This window comes from Aquarana catesbeiana, linkage group LG07 (assembly GCF_042186555.1).
Source record: "Aquarana catesbeiana isolate 2022-GZ linkage group LG07, ASM4218655v1, whole genome shotgun sequence".
Lineage (NCBI taxonomy): Eukaryota > Metazoa > Chordata > Amphibia > Anura > Ranidae > Aquarana > Aquarana catesbeiana.
In genome coordinates, this window is record NC_133330.1 from 103,147,428 (window position 1) to 103,174,978 (window position 27,551).

At 42.7% G+C, this 27,551-nt stretch overlaps 1 protein-coding gene across 2 annotated transcripts in view; it reads left to right on the forward strand.

Moving 5' to 3' along the window:
• The first annotated feature begins 2,851 nt into the window (after positions 1 to 2,851).
• The window catches only part of MGAT3 (beta-1,4-mannosyl-glycoprotein 4-beta-N-acetylglucosaminyltransferase), a 209,168-nt gene continuing 184,468 nt past the window's right edge, over positions 2,852 to 27,551 (forward strand). Inside the window, exon 1 of one of the 2 annotated variants that reach the window (XM_073592551.1) lies at positions 2,852 to 3,375. The gene's annotated coding sequence lies outside the window, so the exon portion shown is untranslated. Of the gene's footprint in view, positions 3,376 to 4,584; positions 4,793 to 27,551 lie in introns of those variants that run through there. The other variant, XM_073592552.1, reaches the window with a different exon arrangement.

Below are 27,551 nucleotides of genomic sequence, written 5' to 3' on the forward strand. Positions count from 1 at the left end.
CTGTACAGTCATGCGATCCTGTGCAGTGTCATGCGATCCTGTACAGTATCATGCGATCCTGTACAGTCATGCGATCCTGTACAGTCATGCGATCCTGTGCAGTGTCATGCGATCCTGTACAGTGTCATGCGATCCTGTACAGTCATGTGATCCTGTGCAGTGTCATGCGATCCTGTACAGTGTCATGCGATCCTGTACAGTCATGCGATCCTGTGCAGTGTCATGCGATCCTGTACAGTGTCATGCGATCCTGTGCAGTGTCATGCGATCCTGTACAGTCATGCGATCCTGTGCAGTGTCATGCGATCCTGTACAGTGTCATGCGATCCTGTACAGTCATGCGATCCTGTGCAGTGTCATGCGATCCTGTACAGTCATGCGATCCTGTGCAGTGTCATGCGATCCTGTACAGTGTCATGCGATCCTGTACAGTCATGCGATCCTGTGCAGTGTCATGCGATCCTGTTCAGTCATGCGATCCTGTGCAGTCATGCGATCCTGTGCAGTGTCATGCGATCCTGTACAGTCATGCGATCCTGTACAGTCATGCGATCCTGTACAGTGTCATGCGATCCTGTACAGTCATGCGATCCTGTGCAGTGTCATGCGATCCTGTACAGTGTCATGTGATCCTGTACAGTCATGCGATCCTGTGCAGTGTCATGCGATCCTGTACAGTGTCATGCGATCCTGTGCAGTGTCATGCGATCCTGTACAGTCATGCGATCCTGTACAGTGTCATGCGATCCTGTACAGTCATGCGATCCTGTGCAGTGTCATGCGATCCTGTGCAGTGTCATGCGATCCTGTACAGTCATGCGATCCTGTGCAGTGTCATGCGATCCTGTTCAGTCATGCGATCCTGTGCAGTGTCATGCAATCCTGTACAGTGTCATGCGATCCTGTGCAGTGTCATGCGATCCTGTACAGTCATGCGATCCTGTGCAGTGTCATGCGATCCTGTACAGTGTCATGCGATCCTGTACAGTCATGCGATCCTGTGCAGTGTCATGCGATCCTGTACAGTCATGCGATCCTGTGCAGTGTCATGCGATCCTGTACAGTCATGCGATCCTGTACAGTCATGCGATCCTGTGCAGTGTCATGCGATCCTGTACAGTGTCATGCGATCCTGTACAGTCATGCGATCCTGTGCAGTGTCATGCGATCCTGTACAGTGTCATGCGATCCTGTACAGTCATGCGATCCTGTGCAGTGTCATGCGATCCTGTACAGTGTCATGCGATCCTGTACAGTCATGCGATCCTGTGCAGTGTCATGCGATCCTGTACAGTCATGCGATCCTGTGCAGTGTCATGCGATCCTGTACAGTGTCATGCGATCCTGTACAGTCATGCGATCCTGTGCAGTGTCATGCGATCCTGTGCAGTGTCATGCGATCCTGTGCAGTGTCATGCGATCCTGGGCAGTCATGCGATCCTGTGCAGTGTCATGCGATCCTGTACAGTCATGCGATCCTGTACAGTGTCATGCGATCCTGTACAGTCATGCGATCCTGTACAGTGTCATGCGATCCTGTACATTCATGCGATCTTGTGCAGTGTCATGCGATCCTGTGCAGTGTCATGCGATCCTGTACAGTATCATGCGATCCTGTACAGTCATGCGATCCTGTACAGTCATGCGATCCTGTGCAGTGTCATGCGATCCTGTACAGTGTCATGCGATCCTGTACAGTCATGCGATCCTGTGCAGTGTCATGCGATCCTGTACAGTGTCATGCGATCCTGTGCAGTGTCATGCGATCCTGTACAGTCATGCGATCCTGTGCAGTGTCATGCGATCCTGTACAGTGTCATGCGATCCTGTACAGTCATGCGATCCTGTGCAGTGTCATGCGATCCTGTACAGTCATGCGATCCTGTGCAGTGTCATGCGATCCTGTACAGTGTCATGCGATCCTGTACAGTCATGCGATCCTGTGCAGTGTCATGCGATCCTGTATAGTCATGCAATCCTGTACAGTGTCATGCGATCCTGCGATCCTGTACAGTGTCATGCGATCCTGTACAGTGTCATGCGATCCTGTGCAGTGTCATGCGGTCCTGTGCAGTGTCATGCGATCCTGCGCAGTGTCATGCGATCCTGTGCAGTGTCATGCGATCCTGTACAGTGTCATGCGATCCTGTTCAGTCATGCGATCCTGTGCAGTGTCATGCGATCCTGTGCAGTGTCATGCGATCCTGTTCAGTCATGCGATCCTGTGCAGTGTCATGCGATCCTGTGCAGTGTCATGCGATCCTGTTCAGTCATGCGATCCTGTGCAGTGTCATGCGATCCTGTTCAGTCATGCGATCCTGTGCAGTGTCATGCGATCCTGTGCAGTGTCATGCGATCCTGTGCAGTGTCATGCGGTCCTGTACAGTGTCATATGATCCTGTGCAGTGTCATGCGATCCTGTGCAGTGTCATGCGGTCCTGTACAGTGTCATATGATCCTGTGCAGTGTCATGCGATCCTGTGCAGTGTCATGCGATCCTGTGCAGTGTCATGCGATCCTGTACAGTGTGCTGCAATAAGACGCAGCATTTTATCGCAGCTCGCGGCTCCAGCCTGGGTTGCAGTGTGAACGGGATGCATAGAGAACAATGGTTTTCTGTGTGTTTGAGGGCAGTAAGACGCCGGTCCCCACAGATAATATGTATTGAGCCCTGTGTTGTGGGACAGGTTGGGGTGTATTTGGGATGTTGGTGGGGTTGAGGAGGGAGCCTGTGACCTTAGTAATGATCCCCTGACAGGCACACACATTGCTTTCTCCTCCATGGTGGGGGAGGACCGCTCCTGGCTCCCTCTTATTATTCCACTTGATTTTTCTTATCATGAGAGAGGGAGGAGTCAGAGAGTGGACGAGAGGAGAGGGAGGGGCGCTGGGAGAAATGGGGGACAGGAGCAGATGGGGGGATCCATGATGAGGCGGAGAGCTGTGATCAGAGAATAAGGATGCTCCACACACGGCCATAGGGCTAATGGAGGATCGGGCACGGTCTAGAGAGCCGTCCATATCTACATAGCTGTACAGGAAGGAGGGGAGGGAAGAGCCGCACTCAGGGGCCATCTCCATAGAGGACACTGCTGGCTCCTCCGCTCTCATTCATACAGCGCCCTGCAGAACCGGCTCTTTGTTTATCGTCCATGTCCTGAGGATGAGGAGCGCTCCGAGGACACAGCGGGGAGGGGGGACCCCATGGGGAGGATGGGATCAGAGGCTGGGGGTCTCCTCTGCCTGAGGAGGGGGCTGCTGGAGAAGAGCCTGGGCTGTTAGGTGATCGTCTGCCGCCGTCCTCCCCCCTCCCTCCTTCCCGTCCTGCCTGACAAGACTGAGGATCGGCCGCCTGGGAGCCCCTCTCTGCAATGGGTGAGCACGGGGGGCCATGGAATGTAAAGGGGGCGGGGGATCGGGGTCCCATCTACATGTGTCACCATCAGAGGACACCCCTCATTCCCTGAGCAATCAGGATTGGGGGGGGCTGATGATGCATTGTCACTCTATGAGGTCACCTATGTCACTCATCATCATCATCATCATCATCATCTATTCTACATCCATCACATTCACTGCTGGCCCATGGCTGGAGATCAGCCCCCCTCCTCTATATTATGTGTCATCTATGTATATATCTGTATACAGTATGAATGGCTTTATATATATACAGATCCAACATTATTCTAGATTTATACCTACACAGATCTAGCATCAATTTATATTGTATAGTTGTATACTTATACAGATCTCACAAATACTTCTGTATGCATTGATCATGATGCAGATCTATAATATGTTTACATATCTATATATTTATACCTATATGGAGGCGGAGCTATAATCGATATATGTGTGTGTATAGTTTTATATCTATATAGATCTAACATCTATTTCTGTGTGTAGTTTTATATCAACACAGATTGATCATGTATTTATATATCCATAGATTATATCTATACAAATCTGCCATCTATTTGAATATCTTTAGCTCTATATCTGTACAGATCTATCATGTATATATTTATGATCTATATATCCATAGATGATATCTATACAGATCTGTCATCTATTTATGTATCTATAGATTTATATCTACAGAGATCTCCCATCTATGTCTATCTGTATTGGACATGATACAGATCTGCCATCTATTTCAGTATCTAAGCAATCCTGATGCCTCCAGTAATCCCCCCCAGCATTGATCTCTATGTAGATGCCCCTGAAGCCTGTTATCTTGTAGTGTGGAGTCTTGTATGGTGCGCAGTAAGTTACTGCGGGAAGAAGCAGCCCCTCCCAGTAGTGGGCAGACTCCTCCCAATAATGGGCAGCCCTCATATTCGGTGACCTTGTGACACAGGTGCACTCAGGCATTCCATCAATTAATAACTGCTTTGTTTAACACTTTCATTGCTAAAGTCCTATAGTCTTAAGCACAATAACAATTAATGGTGAAGCATCTGGCAGCCCATCGGGGATAAAGATTACATAAATGAATCCCATATGCCCCATATTGGACAATAATGCGTGCTCCATCATCATGTGTAGGTTTATAGTAGGGCACTCCAGGCTAGCTGACACATGCCCTGCCATGCTACAAACCTGTGAAACTGGTGCTCCAGCCTGTTTTCTTTGCTTGACACGCATCACCAAGTCTTCTGATGGTGTGCATGTAAAGCTGTTTTTTCAGATTTCTCATTTTTCAGTGGGTTGATCCTGAATGAACACGTTGTCTTAAGAGTGCAATTGCAGCCAGTGTTCTGTGTGATCAGGTAGGGACTGCGACACCGAGGTATGTTGTATCGGATACATTTGTGGTATGGTTTATGGGGTCATCATGTGTTCATTAGATAGAGCCATCGTTCCCATGAAAGAATCTTATTTTAGGAAAGCAACTTCACCATGCATTTATTTTCATCAAAAAATCCAAAATAATCCTTTTGTTGTATATGAATAATTGGTCCAGGTGGGAAATATTTTTGTATTGAGGGATGACTTTCAATAGAACTATGGTTTGAAATAATTGACTTTTTATTAGTCATGTGTTTATTGTTATGTGTATGGCCAGCATAATGAATATAAGCCATTATTTGACTTCAAAGCAAAACTTCGGGATCAGCAGATGTTGTCTACAAGAGGTGTGCGTATTCTTACTTGAATCTTGGTGTGTTTTGTGTATTTCTTTCAGATCTGTGTAGAAATCCAGTGTGAAACATTGTCTCTGTACGGGAGCTTCCTGTAATAAAGACTGGTCACTGTTGGTCTCTCTCATGTGCATGATGACTGGTCTTGTACCAAACAAACCCCCTCTGTAGTTTTCTGCAGACAGTGAGCCTGTAGTGTTTAAAGTGAATAAGTGTGGCGCTAGGCAATACATGTGCGTTATTGGGCAAAGCCTGACGGAATAGATATTTGAAAGGATGACAGCCCAATAAAGTGTATTTAATCAAACACAAAACAAATCGTGTATAATAATTAATAAAATACGAAATTACTTGTGTGAACACTACACATTCATCCAAATATATAGTGTAAAGGTGGTAGTAGGGGTGACAAAATGTATAAAAGCCTGACAGTAAACAGGATATGTGAACACTGGTGGCCGACGTTAACAAGATCAGGCCACCGTAAGGTGATGGTAGAAAAATTAGAGAGTGAGTGTACACTATAGACCCCAATTCCTTAGGAATAAATATAAGAAAGTAAAGCTAGCAAGGACATCATAAAAAACTTAAAATACACAAAACAATGTACAGCATGAACTGCTGTCAAAACCAAAAAATCCAACATAAACTTATAAGTGACTAGTATGACTAAAAGTCTACCATCACCTTACGGTGGCCTGATCTTGTTAACGTCGGCCACCAGTGTTCACATATCCTGTTTACTGTCAGGCTTTTATACATTTTGTCACCCCTACTACCACCTTTACACTATATATTTGGATGAATGTGTAGTGTTCACACGAGTAATTTCGTATTCTATTAATTATTATACACGATTTGTTTTGTGTTTCATTAAATACACTTTATTGGGCTGTCATCCTTTCAGATATCTATTCCGTCAGGCTTTGCCCAATAACGCACATGTATTGCCTAGCGCCACACTTATTCACTTTTTACCTTTGTTACAATTAGTCTGATTGTCGTGTTGGCTGCTTCTCCTATTTTGGTTCTGGCTAGCGCACTATTATTTTGTATTTTTTTGTAGTGTTTAAAGACTAACGCGGGACGTTCTGTTTGACAAAGCTCTGGGCTATTCCTTGCAGCTAGTTTCCATTTCTGCTCCCAATATTTGTGTTTGTTGTGTATATCCCCAAGTTCATGTTGCTGGACGTCCTATCTGTTTGACAAAGCTCTGGGCTATTCCTTGCAGCTAGTTTCCATTTCTGCTCCCCATATTTGTGTTTGTTACGTATATCAACATGTTCATGTTGCTATATATTATCAATGTGCAATAAATTTTGAATATTTTTTTTACCATCAAACTGTCTGTGGCCTGGTTTAAAGTCCCAATCGGAGGAATTCATGTTTTGACTGTAAGCCTGTAGTGGGTCAAGCTGCTGTGTCCCTCTTACAGCTCTGCTCTCCACAAGCTGCAGCATTGTGATGATGTAATCACAACTTTTACAAGGTAATAGCTAGTTTGTAAAGGCATTTAGTGCACACAGGGTGGGTTTATATCCTTTGTGGCTATTGAGGAATAAAATTAAATGTTTTTGTGCCTGGAATTCAGCTTTAAAACACACAAGGCTTGTGGTCCATGGCACACTGAAGCTTATTTACCAAAAATTAATTTTTAGCTTGGCAGGTGTTCGCTTCAGAAACTTAGGAAGGTCATGTTATAGCGGAACTAAATCCATTGCTTTAAATGATTCCTAAAACAGTTACATTCAGCAAGCTGAATTCACATACATAAGCTTCCTTTCATGTTGTAAGTGGTTGGTCATCTCTGTCCACAACTTCCTGGATTCCCTGCATGCTTTGCAGCTTCTCCTCTGTTGTTTACCTTCTATTTCAAAGGACTACATGTCCCATAGTACCCTGCTCCCTGCAAGCAGTAATTTCTGTACTGATTCTGCCTCTTGATACTCCTTCTCTCGGCATCTCAGTATTTCAGAAGGCAGGCTCTGTGATATTTGTGACACAGCAGTGCCTACTCACAGGGCACAGTGAATACGTGTCACAGAATTCAAGGAAATAAATGTGTGGGGATCATCACAAAGTAAATTTAGAATCTTCAAGATCGTTCAGAGTAATTAGGAGTAGGCTAGAAATAAATAAAGGGAAGTATGTCCTTCATTGCTATGCAGTTAGATTTCATTGTTGTATGCCATAATTAAATGCTACTTTGTGCGTTATGTCTGATCCAACTATTGAAAATCATGATTGTTGTGTAATGAGATGATCCACATTTTTATATCTTGTCTTGTTTATATTACTGGACTGTCGCAATTCTTTTTACAAAACTATAATAAAAACATTGATAGATATAAACTCCTGAGGGCTGAGAAATATATGTAATGCCCTGAACATGATGGGTAATTGGAGTAAATGTATTTAGTAATTGTTAGGAACATGAACAAATTGACACTTTCACAGTATTGTAGATTTCAGAGGGCAAAAACATTATTACTTACATAATAAGATCATTTTGAAATCTGGAAATTCTTCCTTGCAGTTAGGCTGTGCCTGCACTGCAAGGGTTAACTGCTCGTTTATTCTAAGGAACAGTCAAATTGCTTTTTCTTACCTGATCCTTCACTCCCAGACAGACAGCCCTCCCCTATTGTCTGGCAGTGGACTGTCCCTCAGTGTTATGGACCCTGCATTGGTCTTGATGATGTCAGGACCTTGGACCAATGGAGCATGGGGGAGAAGATGCTACAGGGATCAATCTAGCAGCATGGAGAATCTGGTTAGTAAATCATTTTTCTACGCCCCCAGGATTTAAACAAGCAATAACCCCGCACAGTTCCTCTGCAAGGGAGAATTTGGAGGTTTCCTGGAGTTGGGCTTTAATTTTTGCATCTTATCGTATAAATGAATAAAAGTTCAGGATTATCATTCTCCTTCCATAGCACAGATTATAATTTGTACTATGGAAGGAGAATTATTTTAATGAACTTTATAACTAAAAGCAAAACTTTTTTTTTTTTTAGTTTTGGATAGAGGGGAGAGGGATTAGAACACCTGTCAGTTTTTACTGCTGTCTGTGCCTCCATTAACCGCTTCATTCCCCGAAGGTTTTACCCCCTTATTGACCAGGCTATTTTTTGCGATACGGCACTGTATTATTTAACTGACAATTGCGCGGTTATGCGACACTGTACCCGAATAAAATCAATGTCCTTTTTTCCCCACAAATAGAGCTTTCTTTTAAAGGTATTTGATCACCTCCGCAGTTTTTATGTTTTGCGCTATAAACAAAAAAAAAGGCGACAATTTCGGGGGGGGGGAAAAAATACTTTTTACTTTCTGATATAAAACACACCCAATAAAAAATGTAAAAAAATCTAATTTCTTCATCAATTTAGACCAATATGTATTCTGCTACATATTTTTGGTAAAAAATTCCCAATAAGCATATATTGATTGGTTTGCACAAAGGTATAGCGTCTACAAACTATAGGATATTTTTATGGCATTTTTATTCATTTTTTTTTTTTACTAGTAATGGTGGCGATCAGCAATTTTTAGTGGGACTGCGACATTGCAGCGGACAAATCGGACACCTAACTGACACTTTTGACACTTTTTTGGGAACCAGTGACATTATTACAGTGATCAGTGCTAAAAATATGCAATGTTACTGTACTAATGACACTGGCAGGGAAGGGGTTAACACCAGGGGCAGTCAAAGGGTTAAGTGTGTCCCTAGGAGGTGCTTGCTAACTTTGTGGGGGATGGACTGACTGGGTGAACACAGAGATCCGTGTTCCTGCTTAGCAGGAACAGAAGATCTCTGTCTTCTCCTGTCAGAACGGTGATCTGCCTTGTTTACATAGGCAGATCACTGTTCTGCCTCTATAGGGAAAGGTCACGGGTGGCTGGCAGACATCGGGTCCTCTGAACCCGCTGACTGGCTCCCCCTCTGTCCAGTGGGCCCATGGTATCTATTGCATGAAATGACGTACAGGTACATCATTTCGTGCAATAGAGCCGCCCTTCCGCAGTATATCTATGGTAGGCGGTGTTTAAGTGGTTAAGGAGATTCACACTCTCTATTTGTCCTGTTTACCAGTATCATTGAAAGTGAACGTAAAGAAAACTTTGTGGGGGATGGACTGACTGGGTGAACACAGAGATCCGTGTTCCTGCTTAGCAGGAACAGAAGATCTCTGTCTTCTCCTGTCAGAACAGTGATCTGCCTTGTTTACATAGGCAGATCACCGTTCTGCCTCTATAGGGAAAGGTCATGGGTGGCTGGCAGACATCGGGTCCTCTGAACCCGCTGACTGGCTCCCCCTCTGTCCAATGGTCCCATGGTATCTGTTGCACGAAATGACGTACAGGTACATCATTTCGTGCAATAGAGCCGCCCTTCCGCAGTATATCTATGGTAGGCGGTGATTAAGTGGTTAGGGAGATTCACACTCTCTATTTGTCCTATTTACCAGTATCATTGAAAGTGAACTTAAAGAAAATCCCAACTTTTGGGTTGTCCACAGAAAAACAATAGAGGGGAAATCTTCCAATCAGGAAACTAGTTCAGGTGACCTGGGGGTCCCCAAGGGATTCTGTTAATTTGCAGGGATTTCCTCCCACTTCCTGTTTGGCTATGGGACAGGAAGTGAACTGAAATCTCTGATATGGGACACAGATGGCGAAAAAAAATCTGACAGGGGCTTTGACCCTCCCTTACTCTATCCAAAATTTAAAAAAAATAACGTTTTGCCTATAGTTATCCTTTAATATAAAAAAATGGAAAACTGTTAAGTGATCTTATTTTTGAGTAAAGTTGGGTACACACTATGAGTTTTTTTTTTTTTTTTCATTCAACCAGTGAGCTGAACAAAAAAAACTCACAGATTTCTGCATCCACACAAGCGATCTGGATGCAGCAATCTTCTGCCACTCTTAATGGGAAATCCTCTCCTGTCAGAATATACTCACCAGGGCTGCAGCATGATCGAATGCAGGTTTATCAGCAGGAACATTCAACAATGTACCGATCAGCTTCTGTCGAACAGAGAGGACTACACACAGATCGAAATTCATCTTGTCCCTGCTAAACCAGCGGAATTTCAATCCATGCGTACTCAGTTTGAGTCACAGATTTCATACCAATGATCTCAATGAACAGGATGTACATATCAAGGTTTTATATGTGGATGGGTTATATACTGAAAATTTTGTAAGCCGGTCCCATAATGCGAGCAAAAGTGTATATGTAGAATGTGAAAGATATTGGAGTTGATTTACTAAAGGCAAAAAGACTGCACACTTTTCAGGTGCAGTTGCACTCATTTTCACCAGAGTTTAGTGAATATGGTAAAGCTTCACTTTGTAAAGAATATCCAATCAGGTGCATAGAAAATAAAAAACAGCATTTATGCTTGCACATGATTGGATGATGGAAATTAGCAGAGCTACGGCACATCCTCTAAGCTCTGGGGAAAATGATTGCAATTACACTTGCAGAATGCACAGTCCGTTTGCTTTTAGAAAATCAACCCCGATGCATCTTCTAAAACAGCGGTCTCCAAACTGCTGTGGCCTGGAGGCTGGATGTGGCCCTTGTCTGCCCTTATCTGGCACTTGGAGCATTATTCCTCCCTCTGACTACAAAAATGTGGCTCTATACAACTTATACCACTGATGGGGCACTATTCCTTCTACCGACAAAAATGATGATCCTCCCCCTAATACCAAAGATAGGGCATAGTTTACTCCCACTGATGCCAGGACATTTTTTACCCCCACTGGCAACTGTTCGGCCCAAAATAGTCTGAAGAACAGTAAACTTTGGTTAGGAGACCCCTTTATTTGGAGACCCCTGTTCTAAAAGATTTTTTTTTTATAAAATCTTGGTGATAAAATCTAACCATATACCTGATGAATTTGTTGCACAATTTTATTTCTTTTTGATTCATACACCCCTGTAAAGTGCTTTGTCAGACATACCATGACAAATATAGATACTTAACAACTCTGCAAGTTTTCATTGCACTTCAGCATTGTATTTATGTTTTATTACCACTAATAAAAACTCGTGAAATGTAAATTGTGCAACTATACTCCCCAGCTGCCTTTCAGGTGTAACAAACCTATTTGGCTTACTCATCCGTTACTTTAGTATTGCTCTGTGGTATTGGTGTTAAACGCATTAACCCCTTGGCGACGTAACACAAATATGCCATGGGGCTGCATATTTGCATATATCCTTTTGTGCTGGGAGCGTGGCGCACGGCACACTTCCAGCAAAGTAACCGGGGTCTCACCGAGAGCCCCGGGCCCCATTCTAACGATCAGGACCCGGAACAATCCGATTCCGGGTCACCTGATCGCTGTGATAGCCTCTGATTGGCTATCACAGTGATCAGTCACTGTGAAGGCTGCCCCCCCCCCCGTGTTTTCTGTCTCTGTGAATGGACGAGAAAGATACATAGAAAAAATAATAATAATAATAATTGAAATTGTTTTTATAAAAAAATATAAAAAATACCTAGATCAATGATTGATCCAGGTCAATGCCAGGGTTAGTTTTTGGGTCAAGGTCAGGGTCAATATTTTTTGGACAGTTAGTGTTAGTGTCTGTGGGTTTTAGGTAGAATAAAAAAAACAAAATGTGCACTGTTGATTCTGGGCTGTACTACGGGTACATACTACAACTAACATACACACACGTATGTGGTATCGCAGCAATCATCAGGAGCGGGAGAATTTGTTTTGGGTTGTTCTTTGGTGGTAGATTATGCTAGTAGCAAGAAATATACAGCTAAATTAAAAAAAATGATTTTTTTTTAATATCTTGGCCAAGTTTTCCTTTGGTAATAAAAAAATTAGGAGATATCCATTGCCATTTACCACCAAATGAAAGCCCAATTTGTCCTTGAAAATTCAAGGTATAATCAACCTGGATGCACAAAGTAGTTGCGATGATATGTACGGTCTTACACATGTCAAAGTTGCCAAATTGGGCTTAGGCATTAAGATTTGTTTTACCCTTAGGTGTGGAGGGGTTAAGCTCATACTTTTGAGTTCACCTTTTATGGTAGCCAGGATCTGGGACACACTGTACATTGGGTGCACCCCCGAGCATCACAGGAACAAACGTTCTCCATCTTTAAAGACTCACTTGTGTGTGATGCATCTTCTCTCCCTTTTGCTGCAGCAATGTCTGAACAATAGGAGAGAGTTCGGTGGTCTACACAGAGCCCTGACTTCTCACCCAAGGACAGGGCTACATACATCTCCTCCTTTCGTATTCTTCATGACATGGAAAGCAATGTCCTGTTCATACCAGCCACACAGGTTATGACCGGTGCGTGCTGTGGTGTGACAAAGCTATGCATTGTTACAAGACATCACACTGTTTATTTTTACTTTGTTTAACTTGTTTGAAATGTCAAAATATGACGTTTCAGTTAACGCTGTGCACCCAAGTGGCTTGCACTGAGTTGGATTACACTGCATATAAATGAAGACATACTGCATTTTTACACACTGCACACCACCAACACATGTATAGTTTGAACAGGGCACATAGAAAACAATATTTTATATTTGTCCTTGCATTGAGCCTGCGGCTTAGTGCACCTGGTGTGAACCTGTCCTAATGTCTGGTACACACGATGAGATTAACAGACGGATGGTCATCCGTTTTTTATTTGCTTGCTAATCTCCGATCGATCGAACCTGAAGAGTTTACTAAAGTTGCAAAAATTCTCATACGACAAAATAAAAATTCCAAGTGATGTCATGTGTTGTAGTGTATTTGTATTGCATTTTCGAAAGGACAAATGTCCTGATTAAACAAAAATCGTACGATCTGGCATCGTAAGAAAAAAAAAATTCATGCATGTCCGATCAAATAATATCGGATGAACTGTCCTGATTGGATCTCCAAAGCTCTGTACTACTCTTCAGATTATCGTATGATCGCTCTGAAATCTGTATTTTTCCTACGATTTTCTGATCGTATGTACGGGGCTTAAGAAATCTGTACTGCTCACAGATGGCTGGAAACAATGTAACTATTAGAAATGGAGCAAAGGAAGACTCGGAGAGAGCACAGATTGTCATAAACTGTCAAGATTTCTGGCAGGATTCACAGGTTATTATTTCACTTAAACAGATATTACAGAACACTTATAACTGTATATTTAACAGATCATAAGGGACAAAATAAGAGAAATTCATTGTTAAATCTTTGCTGGAACTTCCTGACAGTGTTCTAGTTTGCCCAATCCATCACTGGCACTTGAGCTGGACAGCTTGGTCTGCATGTAAATGTGGAGAAAATATAAATAGGCATGTGATGTAAATGTGACTAATGTCATTAAATTTATTAGGCATGTGCAGTTATCAGAATACAATCAGGGGAATTCTACAATACTCCTTAGAATTCCAGTGTGCCTCCGCACAACAAATGTGTAGGTGGTGGGCGCATGAATTTGGGGCATGCACCACATGCAGAATGTCCATACAGATGCTTTTTCCCCAAGGCAAAGATTTTTGAAGCTGGGAGGATGGAGCCTGATGGGGATTCTGAGACAAGAGTTCCCCACCAGGTCCGCTCCCCTTTTGATTGACACAAGTGGACCTAAAGGGGAACTAGTGTCTCCGCTTTCCCATCAGGCTCCACCCACTGTCAGTATTCAATAAAGCCAGAAAATGTTGTAGGGATTTATCGAAATCCCCCCAATATTTCTAACATAGGAACTTTTAAACTGCACAGCATAATTATAACTATAGGGAGGAGGTAGCAGACAGCTCTTTACAAGACTGGCATGCACTGTAGAACTGCTTAACTGCTGTCCTATCGTAAAGACAACAGGTAAAAGTTGTAAAATAGAAATGTACCCACCTATTTCACTGTTTCCGAAAAGAAAGCTCAAGTAATACATTTTCAATAAATGTTATTTTTTTCAAAGATACCAATGTTGTTTTCTGCCATAGTTTCATTTACATTCTGCTCACTAGTGCATGCGCAGTGTACGCTACATTCAAGGCATACATTTGGTCTTAAATCGGGGGTCCACCTATCTATCGTTTTTTTTTTTTTTAGTTCATTCACAAACTTTTCTTCTCAGCATTACATGCTCACATATTGTGTGTAATATGTCCGCCTGTGTCAGATTTAGTCGGAAAGAATAACTTATATTATTCACTGCAGGCGGTTTCCATCTTCATTGTGGGCATTTGAAGCCCACGAGCATTTATTTCCTGGATGTGGTGAATGCTGTGCTCCCAGCATTCACCGCTCGTTCCCGCACATGCTCAGTGGCATCCTGGGAAGCCTGAGACTAGCTCCCAGGAGTCTGGGAGAGGCTAGAAACACGCCTACTCCCACGGGAGGAGAACCAGGAAGTGCAAAGAAGAATAGAAAAATAAAAGGTAATTACGGCGATTTAAATTTTTTTAAACGGCATGTCAGCATCTAGGCAAGGAAGAGAATACATACAGATATTGTTCAAAATTTGGGTGGAACCCCGCTTTAACTGTCATTGTCATTGTGCTTAGGTCAGTTCTCAGGCAACCTTTCCATCCCTCAAATAGCCCATGTCATAGATGATCACATGTGCAGCATAATGACAACTGCAGATCTAAAAAAGAGGCTCAGATGGCACCATCCTTGGCAAATGGGGAAATAGGAAGGTTTCGTTTCCCTTCAATTGGTATTACTTCATGATTTCAACAGTTACATATTTTAAAACGCCACACAATATTTCAGTTAAACCAGTGTTTTTATTGAAGTCAACAGACAATAATTTGTCTAAAAGCTAATCTTTAATAGATTCTTTTCTGGGTGTGGAAAACTTTTGTAACGTATAGCAGATTTTGTTTATAGGCAAAATTTACAAACACGGACATTTTTAAATACTCTGTGTCCAATTTAATTGGCATGAGACATTTAATTTAGGATGTGCTAGGATAAGAATATTAATATTAGTCATCTCTCAACCTCTAGCAACCAATCAGTGAGCAGTAACAATGTGCAGTAACCTCTAGCAACCAATCAGTGATTGGTAAGGATATCCAGTAACCTCTAGCAACCAATCAATGAACAGTAATGGTGTACAGTAGTCTCTAGCAACCAATCATTAAGCAGAAGTCATGTGCTGTAACCTCTAGCAAATAATCAGTGAGCCATAATGTGTGCTGTAACCTCTAGCAGCCAGTCAGTGAGCGGTAATGATTACACTGTAATCTCTGGCAACCAATTGCAATCCCTGCCTGATCTGATTCAGTAAACTGCTATTTTGTGTATATCTTAGAGCAGGTGGAGAACAAAAGAAAATGTTTGCCCAGGGTCCAATCAATATTGAAGACGGCCCTGTGTGTACTGGTTGGTAAAATGGGGCAGAAAGGAAGAAAAAAATGGTAAAGCTAGGATGACTAAACAAAACTTTGCGCAGGCGCTGGCTCTCAATCCTGGCTGTCAGCCCCCACTTATGATGGGGTACCAATCTGCGTGGTTCCCAAACATCTGATAACAATGTCCAGGCTGACATGCAGGCTAGGGGGTACACTGACAAAAATGAAAGCCTTACACTTGCAGATAAACACTGCCAACACAGGGCTGCAGTGTTTATTTGCATTGCCAACCATTTAAAATAGTAACTATCAGATACAGTTTTTTTTTTGATACATTCTTTATTTCTTAAAAAGATGATTTAGAGAAGATATTCACTTGCCCTCTTGTTTTTTGTTAACCCCACCTTATCTGCTATGCTGGGTTGCCCTCGATTTACATATCTGCCCAGTAAATCCAGTGCTGTCCTGCCATCGTGATCCGCTGCTCAGGTGAAACAGTCTGGCTCCTATCCTGCCATCTTGGTCCATCTGAAGTTGACTGTCTCTTCCAGGATCAAGTCGTTGACCCCTGATGATGTATATCAGCTCAGCCCACTGGCTGCCTCCTTCGATATGTAACAGGGATATCCAGGAGACTAAGTGAGCAGAGATATGGCATTCTCGCCTTGGAGAGAATGGTAGCAGGTGCAGGGTCGGATAAAAAAAATTAACAAAAAGTAAACAAATCATAAAAAATTGAATAAATAGACCAGGGAGCCAAAGTTGTTTTGGAGGCTGAAGGTCCACTTTAAAGTGGAACTTTACCTAAGCAGGGAATTTCCATTTATCCTCCTGTTCCCCCTCCTTTCTCATTGTAAACCTTTTTGGGGGGGGGGGGGGGTAGGTACCTAGTTTTGACATATACTTGCTCCCACTTTCACTGGGATTGCCCAGGTGATCTGGGCACAAGTTTGGTCTCCCTTCCTCCCCCCACAGATCCTAAGAGGCTTTGGGACCATTCACAGAGTGCAGCTTGCTCAGGCACAGTGGGGAGCTGGCTGTGAAGCTGCAGAGAGTCACAGCTGGCGTCCCATAGTCAACATGGTGGCACGGGGACCAATAGACTGGCAAAGAACTGGCTTTTTTTTGTTTTGTTTTAACATTTTACCTTCTGCTAAAACTTTTGTGAATCAGTACTGCTTGGACCTTGAAGAAGGGGACACACCCCGAAAGCTCGTCCATGAAAAATGATATGTTAGTGCAAATAAAAAAAGTATCATGGACAGTACTCAATTTTCTCTGTCACAATTGCACTAATACGGCTACAATCACGTCAGGCTACAATAAAAACAGAGCAGTTTGGACTTGAAGCATTAATAGTAACAAAACCAGACAAATCACCCACCTCGCCAGCCCACTACAGGCTGATCTCTTATTGAATTCTGATATTAAAATTTACACCAAGCTAATCACCTCTAGACTAGACAATATTCTCCCCCTCCTGATCCACCCAGACCCAGTAGGCTTTATAAAGGGTCACCAAACATCTGACAGCAAGAGATGCACAGGTAGAGATAGTCAGCGTGGAACATAGCCCAGGGGATAGTATTGGGGGCATTAGTGATAGGTTGACTAAAGCACATAAACCCAAGGTAAGTATAGTAACAAGTCCTAGTTGCAATCTCGGAACACCCAATAAGAGGATAGTATGCGACCAGTCTAAACTACGTGGCATGTTCAACAATGCCAGGAGCCTGGTGGACAAGATGGGTGAACTAGAGATACTGTTGTATGAGGAGGATTTGGATTTTGTGGGAATTTCAGAGACCTGGTTTAACAGCTCTCATGATTGGCTGGCACCCATTCAAGGGTATACCCTTTATTGCAGGGATAGAGAGGGTAAAAAAGGGGGAGGGGATTGTCTTTATATCAAGGATAATGTACAAGTGAATGTGAGAGTTGACATCGCTAAAGGAGCTAGGGAGGAGTTGGAATCCTTAGAGCTCCAAAGGGTTGAAGCTAAGGGGAACGTGATACTGGGAGTATGCTATGGGCCCCCTAACCCGAGAGAGGAGGCCGAGATGGACCTCCTATCACAATTTGGATTAGCAGCAAGGATGGTAAGTGTTATCATAATGGGGGATTTTAATTATCCAGACGTAGACTGGGCGGAGGGAACTACGCATTCGTCTAAGGCTCGCCAGTTCCTAAATGTCTTGCAGGACAATTTCATGGGTTAGATGGTTAGATAGGTTAGATAGACGCACCAACTAGAAATAAAGCGTTACTGGATCTACTGATTATCAACAATACAGACCTGATCACGGATGTGGAAATACGGGGGAATTTAGGAAAAAAGCGATCACAGCTCAGTTGGCTTCAGTATAAATCACACAAATAGAAAACAAGGGAAATACAAAGACACTGAATTTCAAAAGAGCCAACTTCCCTAAACTACGAACCTTGCTAGAAGGCGTAAATTGGGATAAAATCTTAGGAACAAAGAACACAGAGGAGAGATGGGTTCGCTTTAAGAGCATATTAAATAAGGGCCTTAGCCAGTACATCCCATTGGGTAATAAATTTAAAAGAGCAAACAAAAGTCCTGGATGGCTTAACTTCAATGTAAAAATGCATATAAAAGGGAAGGCCTTCAAAAAATACCAGGTTGAGGGATCATCATCAGCATTCAGACTTTATAAAGAACGCAACAAGAAATATAAAGATGCAATTAGGTTGGCTAAGATAGAACGCGAAAGACACATAGCAGAGGAGAGCAAAAAAAATCCCAAGAAATTGTTTAAGCATGTAAACAGTAAAAAAGGGAGGACAGACCACATTGGCCCCATAAAGAATGAGGAAGGAGATCTGGTTACTAAGGATGGGGAGATGGCGAAGGTATTGAATTTATTCTTCTCCTCAGTCTTCACGAGGGAATCGGGGGGGGGGGGGCTTCAGTAATCAAAACTGCAGTGTTTATCCTCGTGACACATCACAAGAAGCACAACAGAGGACACAATTAGAATTAGACTTGGGAAACTTAACATTAATAAATCACTGGGACTGGATGGCTTGCATCTGAGGGTACTTAGGAACTCAGTCAGTCAAGTAATTGCCAGACCATTGTTCCTAATTTTTACTGACAGTCTACTGACTGGAATGGTACCAGCGGACTGGAGAAAAGCCAATGTAGCACCAATATTTAAAAAGGGCCCAAAATACATCCCTGGGAATTACAGACCAGTTAGCCTAACATCAGTATGCAAGCTCTTGGAGGGGATGATAAGGGACTACATATAAGATTTTAGTAATGAGAACGGTATCATTAGCAGTAATCAGCATGGATTCACGAAGAATAGTTCTTGCCATACCAATCTATTGACCTTCTATGAGGAGATGAGTTGCCATCTAGATAAAGGAAGGCCCGTAGATGTGGTGTATCTGGATTTTGCAAAAGCATTTGACACAGTTCCCCATAAACGTTTACTGTACAAAATAAGGTCCGTTGGCATGGACCATAGGCTGAGTACATGGATTGAAACCTGGCTACAACGGCGAGTTCAAATGGAGGTGATAAATGGGGGGTACTCAGAATGGTCAGGGGTGGGTAGTGGGGTCCCACAGGGTTCTGTGCTGAGACCAATCCTGTTTAATTTGTTCATAAACGACCTGGAGGATGGGGTAAACAGTTCAATCTCTGTATTTGCGGATGATGCTAAGCAGGGCAATAATTTCTCCGCAGGATGTGGAAACCTTGCAAGAAGATCTAAACAAATTAATGGGGTGGGCAACTACATGGTAAATGAGGTTTAATGAAAAACTAGAGAGGTGTAATAAGGCCTGCAATGCACCTGCTCAGCGCTAGATCAATCCCACAGCTTCCCTAGCAGAACACCACTGTAAATAAATGGTACTTTAAAATATGCACAATATTAAAAAAGATACTAAGCAGCTGTTTAAAAATAAAGTGAAATAAAAAATGGTAGTATCTCAATAAAGCAATAAGTCCTTGGATCATTCAAATACTAAAACGGCGCTAAAAGAAGATGACGATAAAATCATATACATGTGGCAAGCACCACAGGTAATAGTCTCTATGCAGTAGATGGTAGTGTTGACAGTTCAGAGCGTCATAGGTGTTAGATCACTGATATTCTAGCATGCACCTTCCACCAGAGAAAAGAATCCTTAATCCACCTCGTGAAGCACACTCCCCCAGGAGGGTCAAACTCACCAGAAGCCTCTAATCAGTAAGCCTTGAATTAGGTGTACATCAATCACTTTGCACTGAGTCCTCACTATCCAAGAGATCCACTGGTGTAGGGGCTCCAATAATGTCATAAATCACAGGGATGAATGCACATAGTGTAATCCTGTTTATTATGATAAAAAAACTCCCCCACACAGTAGACCCCTTCATTATATACTGCGTACATGAAAACAGATTCAACAAGCATAAAAGAGTGACCCAAGAGGGCGCTATCAGCTGGAAGGGTGCTATTCCTTGCAGACACCGCAATCACTTCCGGGTGGAGGGCAGAGGGTGGTGGAGCGCACAACGTCACTTCCGTGATAACATGCTGGCAATGCCCAGATCGCCACCATTACCAGTAAAAACAATAAAACAAAATAAAAGTCCCTAAATCGATCCCGTAGTTTGTAGACGCGATAACGTTTGTGCAAACCAATCCAATATACGCCTATTGCGTTTTTTTTTACCAAAAATATGTAGAAGAATACATATCGGCCTAAACTGATGAATACAATTTGTTTTTTTATATACTTTTGGGGGATATGTATTATAGCAAAAAGTAAAAAAAAAAAAAAATCAATGTTGTTTTTGGTACAGCGTTGCATGACCGCGCAATTGTCATTTAAAGTGCTACAGCGCTGAAAGCCAAAAATTGGCATGGGCAGGAAGGGAGTTAAAGTGCCTAGTAGGCAAGTAGTTCAAGTAGGACTGCCTCCTGATAACAGTAATAAAGTGATGTAAAGAAATGTAAAATAATTAAAAAGTTACAAAAGATAATACAATACAAAAACAAAATACAAAAACAGGAAGATACCCATACACATAAGTACTATTACAAGTAAATGCCCAACTGTCATGAGATAGTCCTGCAACTTCTGAAAATATATGATGTGCGTGTGTAGTGGTTGGGGGCGGGGGGTGTGTAATGCCTAGTACACATGATAAGAAAATCTGATGAAAAATACAGGTTTCAGAGTGATCATCCGATAATCTGACTGTTCGCAAACAGCTCTCGAGAGCTGATCATGACAGGTCATGAAAAATTATTTGAAGGGACAAGGATGAAAATTTTTCTCGTATAATAACAGAATGAACAATTTTCGTGTAATTAGTATAGTAGTTGTATGTAAAAAAACATGTGACCAAGACGACGCATGCTTGGAGATGAAAGGATACATTACAATACATTACATCACTTCCAATGTTGTATTCTGGCATACGAGAATTTTTGGAACTTTAGTATCCTATTGGTTTTCGATATGAGCCTAGCATCCTGTGTACTAGGCTTAAGTTTTTGAGAATCTTCTGCAAACTTTAAAGCTGTAAAGTGTATGTGAAAAATAGCAACATATGTTTGGCCAGTTGGCTGCAAAATTGGCATTAGAGATCAGCAGCAAAGAGTTAACCCAAAAATATAGCCAAGCATAGATATACACTGAGCAAAATTATAAGCGTAACACTTTTTTGTGTTTGCCCCTATTTATTATGAGCTGAACTGAAAGATCTATGACTTTTTCTATATACACAAAAGGTCTATTTCTCTCAAATATTGTTCACAAATTTGTCTAAATCTTTGTTAGTGAGCACTTCTTTGCCGACGTAATCCATCCACCTCACAGGTGTGGCATATTAAGATGCTGATTGGACAGCATGATTATTGCACAGGTGTGCCTTAGGCTGACCACTATAAAAGGCCACTCTAAAGTGTGCAGTTTTACTGTACTGGGGGGGGGGGGGGGGGGGGTCCGAAAACCAGTCAGTATCTGGTGTGACCACCATTTGCCTCACACAGTGCAGCACATTTCCTTCGCATAGTGTTAGTGTTGATCAGGTTGTTGATTGTGGCCTGTGGAATGTTGGTCTGTTCCTCTTCAATGGCTGTGCGAAGTTGCTGGATATTGGCAGAAATTGGAACACGCTGTCGTATACGCCAATCCAGAGCATCCCAAACATGCTTAATGGGTGACATGTCCGGTGAGTATGCTGGCCATGCAAGAACTCAGATGTTTTCAGCTTCCAGGAATTGTGTACAGATTCTTGCAACATGGGGCCGTGCATTATCACGCTGCAACATGAGGTGATGGTCATGGATGAAAGGCACAACAATGGACCTCAGGATCTCATCACAGTATCTCTGTGCATTCAAAATGCCATCAATAAAATGCACCTGTGTTATTGTCCATAGCATACGCCTGCCCATACCATAACCCCACCTTCATAATGGGCCACTCGATCCACAACGTTGACATAAGCAAATCGCTTACCCACACAACGCCATACACGCTGTCTGCCATCTGTCCTGTACAGTGAAAACCGGGATTCATCTGTGAAAAGAACACCTCTCTAAAGTGCCAGACGCCATCGAATGTGAGCATTTGCCCACTCAAGTCGGTTACGATGACGAACTGCAGTCAGGTCGAGACCCCGATCGGGATGGTGAGCATACAGATGAGCTTCCCTGAGACAGTTTCTGACAGTTTGTGCAGAAATTCTTTGGTTATGCAAACCGATTGTTGCAGCAGCTGTCCGGGTGGCTGGTCTCAGATGATCTTGGAGGTGAAGATGCTGGATGTGAAGATCCTGGGCCGGTGTTGTTACACGTGGTCTGCGGTTGTGAGGCTGGTTGGATGTACTGCCAAATTCTCTGAAGCACCTTTGGAGACGGCTTATGGTAGAGAAATGAACATTCAATTCAAGAGCAAAAGCTCTGGTGGACATTCCTGCAGTCAGCATGCCAATTGCACGCTCCCTCAAAACTTGTGACATCTGTGGCATTGTGCTCTGTGATAAAACTGCACATTTTAGAGTGGCGTTTTATTGTGGTAGTCTACAGTTTACAGTCTAAGGCACACCTGTGCAATAATCATGCTGTCTAATCAGCATCTTGATATGCCACACCTGTGAGGTGGATGGATTATCTCAGCAAAGGAGAAGTGCTCACCAACACAGATTTAGACAGATTAGTGAACAATATTTGAGACAAATAGGCCTTTTGTGTACATAGAAAAAGTCATAGATCTTTCAGTTCAGCTCATGATAAATAAGGGCAAATACAAAAGTGTTGGGCTTATAATTTTGCTTAGTGTGTATATATATATATAGATATATCATAAAGACCCACCATACGTAAGGGGACATGTTTTTTGTGATAATAATACATTTGACATATTTGAAACCAAGGTTATAAAAAGAATAAAAAGGCCCATTTGGTAGAGCTAGGACTGAGCTGCGATGCTTTTCATTGATAACGCACATGTCTGTTCTGTATACCAAGTACTCCGTCCTCCTCGAGCAGTTGCTTAGAGAAGCTGAATTATGAAAGGAATGTTTTGGGAATTGTGTGAGACTTTAGTCTTAAATATCCCTTTCTACATTTTTGCAACTTAACTCTCTAAATTATGTAAAATGTTTCTGGAAAGCTGTAATTTCTAGTTGCCCATGATCCCACAAGTGCTCTATGAAACATATGTATGGATAGAGCATGTAACTAAATAAACAATATTAGCATAAATAGAGTTTGAGGAATCTACTAGAGCTGTGAGTAGCAGCAAAGCACATTGTCGGAAGGCCCCGGAGGGCTTTACTGTAGTATAGGTCATTGTGTACTGCCGTGTTACTGAAAAATGCACTTTGTAAGTAAGAACGCTCTGTGTGTTTTTTGAACACTTAAAAAATCTCATCTGGATCCAAAAATAAGTGTAAGTGATTAGAAAGGCAGGATGTAAGGGCACATTCTCTTAAATGCAGAGCCGTTATGTTCTTCAGGAGGCAAGATTTTGTCATTGCAAAGTATCAGGTTAAAAGCGAAGTATGTTTTTTTTTTTTTTTTGGAGATTCGTACTTACCTAGGTGGATGCAGCATCAGACCGATGCTGCATCTGTCCCCCCCGCTGCCTCTTCACTGAGAACCGAGCCACCGAACATCACTGATAGCTCGGTTCTCTCACCTCCCCGAGGGTAGAGCTGCTGACTGTCAATCAGCAGCTCTCCTCTCTGCTCCTCCACACTCACTGGAGCGCTGAGCTGTGGAGGGGCGGGGAGTGCCTGTCTCAGCGGCTCGCTGAAAGGCTGAGACTGCCATCAGTCCAGGCAGCTGGTGGATCCAGACTTCCTAAGTCGGGATGATGCGGTGTCTGGACTGATTCCAGTGATGTCAGCGGAGAGCAGACTTCAGACCGCTGTCCACTGAAAATGTGTCACAGGAGTGCAAAACGGATTGCACTCCTGTGACCCATAGGAGAAGCCTACCTGACTGAGCTGAAGCTGGACTTCTCCTTTAACCTTTTTACTCTTTTAAGTCCCTTTCACACTACCGCGACTCGAAAGTCGCGCGATTTTGCTGGAATTTTACCGCAATTTTGCTATGATTTTTACCAAGATTTCAGGGAATGTCTGTGTAAACTTGAGGTCTATGGACCTCCACTTGCATCAAAGTGGGACCAAAGTAGTGCAAGGACTACTTTGAAGTCGGTGTGAAAGTTGCACAGATATGTTATCATTGGAAATCATGGGGTATGACTTGTCATACGACTTTGCACTCCCAAGTTGCAGGACAAGTCACACAAATGTGAAAGGGGCCTTACTCTCTTCTTCATTTTCCTTTCTAGCATAATGTTCTTTGTTTTTTTCCTACCACTTTATACCCTTTCTCTGGATTGCTGCCAGTTTTTTCCAGTATCACTTTTGTCATTACTGGCTTACACTTTGCTAATATTCCCCTTGTCCCAGCTGTGCATGGGTCTTCTAAGGCCATTAACCCCCATCAGTACCCAGTGGTATTGGGCTGCCTGTGGATTTGTTGGGCTCTGAGAACAAGGAGTTTTTATATGGCTTTGGTTTATTTTTATGAGGCAGTTCAGAGCTTTTTCTTCTCCAGTAATCCCACAAACTGTCAACCTCTCATAGAGTTTTACAGGCTGTCTGCAATGGGATTGGACAGTGCACCTGTGCCTTTGACCTGCACATTGGAGTCTCATACATGGGGCCAATGTGCATGAGGCCTTACTTGTATGGAGTAATGAGATACAATAATTACCTGCAAGTGTTACATGTTTGGACTGGTTTCTTTATACAACCTTACCAACCTTAATGTAGCATTATTTATACTTGAAAAAGTTTACCCATTTAAGAATAGAAGAGGTTGAGGAAATAATAAACAATGTTAAAGGAGAAGTATAGCCAAAGTTCGTTTGGCTGGACTTCTCCTATGGATCACTGGAGTGCAATTCATTTTGCACTCCTGTGACCCGTTTTCAGCAGAGAGCGGGCTGAAGTCTGCTCTCTGCTGACGTCACAGAAATCAGTCCAGACACCGCATCATCACAACAGTGGAAGTCTGGATCCACCAGGTGCCTGGACTGATACCTGTCTCAGCCTCTAAGCGAGCCGCTGAGAGCCTGAGACGGCCGCTCCCCACGCTTCCACAGCTCAGAGCTCCAGTGAGCGAGGAGGAGGCAGAGCGGAGAGCTGCTGATTGACAGTCAGCAGCTCTCTGCTCGGGGAGCTGTGAGAACTGAGCCATTGGCGATGTTCGATCGCTCTGTTCTCAGTGCAGAGGCGCTGGGGGACAGATGCAGCATCGGAACGATGCTGCATCCACCTAGGTAAGTATGAAACTAAAAAAAATAGAAAAAGAAAAATCCCATACTTCACTTTTGAAGTGTCTTGGGTAAGTTCACCTTTACAGAAAAATCTGTAAGGTGAACTTACAGTGGACCTCCTCCTCATCCCCCCGGTCCTGCTGACCTGGAGCCCGACAAACTCCCGCTATGAGACCTCATATAGCCCCCTCACCGGTCCGGGGGTAAGAAATCCCCTTGGCTTAATTTCCTAAACGTACCTTGTCAGGAGGTACGTTTAGGAGCATTCTAATTGGTCGGCGCCGCCACATGGGCAGCCCAGACCAATCAGCATCCGTGTAGCTCATCATGTCACCGCAAACGGAGAGGAGAGAAAGCCACGGGGATTTTAAAACCCTGGTAAACTGGCTATACGATCTGTCAGAACAGGTGATCGCCGAACTCCAGGTTAATGGGACCGGGTGTGATGGGAAGGGGGTCCAGTGTAAGTTCACCTAAAGGTGAACTTACACTTTAACAAAAGATCACAGAAATAGCAATAGCATACAGTGCCAAACTGCAACAAGCAATGCCAGCAGAATATTAGCATGCATTATAAAAGGGTATTTACTCAGGAGTTAAAACTCTGATTCTATCACTTTGCAAAATTATGGTTCGGCCACATGTTCAGTATGTCATCCAGTTCTGGTCACCGATCCTCAGGAAGGATGTGCTGGAACTAGAGAACTGCATTCTCTGCATGAAGATAAAAAACATTCTGTGTGCAGATCCCTTCACCCTCCAAAACCATTGCACAAAGCAGGTAAGTATACCATGTTTGTTATATTTATTTTACCTTTAACAATCACTTTAAAGTGATTGTAAAGTCTAACTTTTTAAAAGAAGATATCTAACAAGTTGCTCTGTGCAAAACCAGAACCTCCTCATCTGGGGTCCCCAGCTGGCTGTCCTCCTTTTCTTTGTCTGCCCCCATAGCAAGCTGCTTTCTATGAGAACATACATGTGGGATTTCTTTCGGGCCGGGTTCTGTGTGTCCATTGACAAACAAAGCATGCCTTGAAAACCCAACCCCCCCCCCCCCCCCCCGCTCAGTGCTCAGTGGATTTGACTGACAGCAGCAGGAGCTAACTGCTCTTGCTGCTATTAGCAATGATTGTGAGACCAGGAAGAGAGGGGAAGAAGGGCTGCAGCCAGGCACAGTGCTGGGTTGATACAGGACTTAATTAACTATTAGGAAAGGGGAGAGGGGGGAACACACGATGGAAAGTTTTTTTTACCTCAATGCAGAGAATGCATTGGGTTTAAAAACCTTCAGACTTTAGAACCTATTGAAGAGGGGATATGAGTGCAATATGCAAATCTTTAAATGGTGACTTTAGCATTGGGAGGAAATGATTTATTCCTAGGTCTCTAAAGAAGACACTTGGCCACACAATAAAGTTGGACAAGAAGCAGTCCAAACTTAGACTGCATAAGGAATTCTTTATTATTAAAGTAGAAAGGATGTGGAGCTCCCTTCCACAATTTGTGGTGTCATCATAGAATGTAAAATTAAAAAAATTCATAGCAAACAAAATGTGCAGGGTTATTGAAAATGGTAGCAATACACACGCACACTGTGGTTGATTTACTAAAGGCAAGTAGACTGTGCACTCTGCAAGTGCAGTTGCTCCAGAGCTTAGTAAATGAGGTAAAGCTTCACTTTGCAAAGGGTACCCAATCACCTGCAAGGAAAATTTAAAAAAATGATTTTTTTCTTGCACGATTGGATGATGGATGTCAGCAGAGCCTCTGCTCATTTACTGATCTCTGGAGCAACTGCACTTTGAAAAGTGCACAGTCTATTTGCCTTTAGTAAATCAACCCCACTGTGTCTCTATTCAACCTTACCAGCATACATTCATTTAACATAAAAAAAATATTTAAATCTAGGTCAGCTTGAAAAAAAAATGTATATATGGGTAACTAAGTACCGGTATATTAAATATAGGGACTGATACAGTGTACATTAGGTGCTTTGCTTTCAAGTTATTTATCTGGTTACTAAAACACTTTAATTTTTTTACCTTTTGGAACTAAGGGGCATATTTGTTATATCAACTTTTTTCCAAGCATTTACTGCATTTTTTTTCAAGCTGCCCTAGATTTAAATATATTTTTTATGTTAAAGTGTTACTAAACCCAGGACCCTGCATTTACTATATTTACTATATCTGGTCTCCCACAGTACACAGAACTGATAAATACCTTTTTTCATTA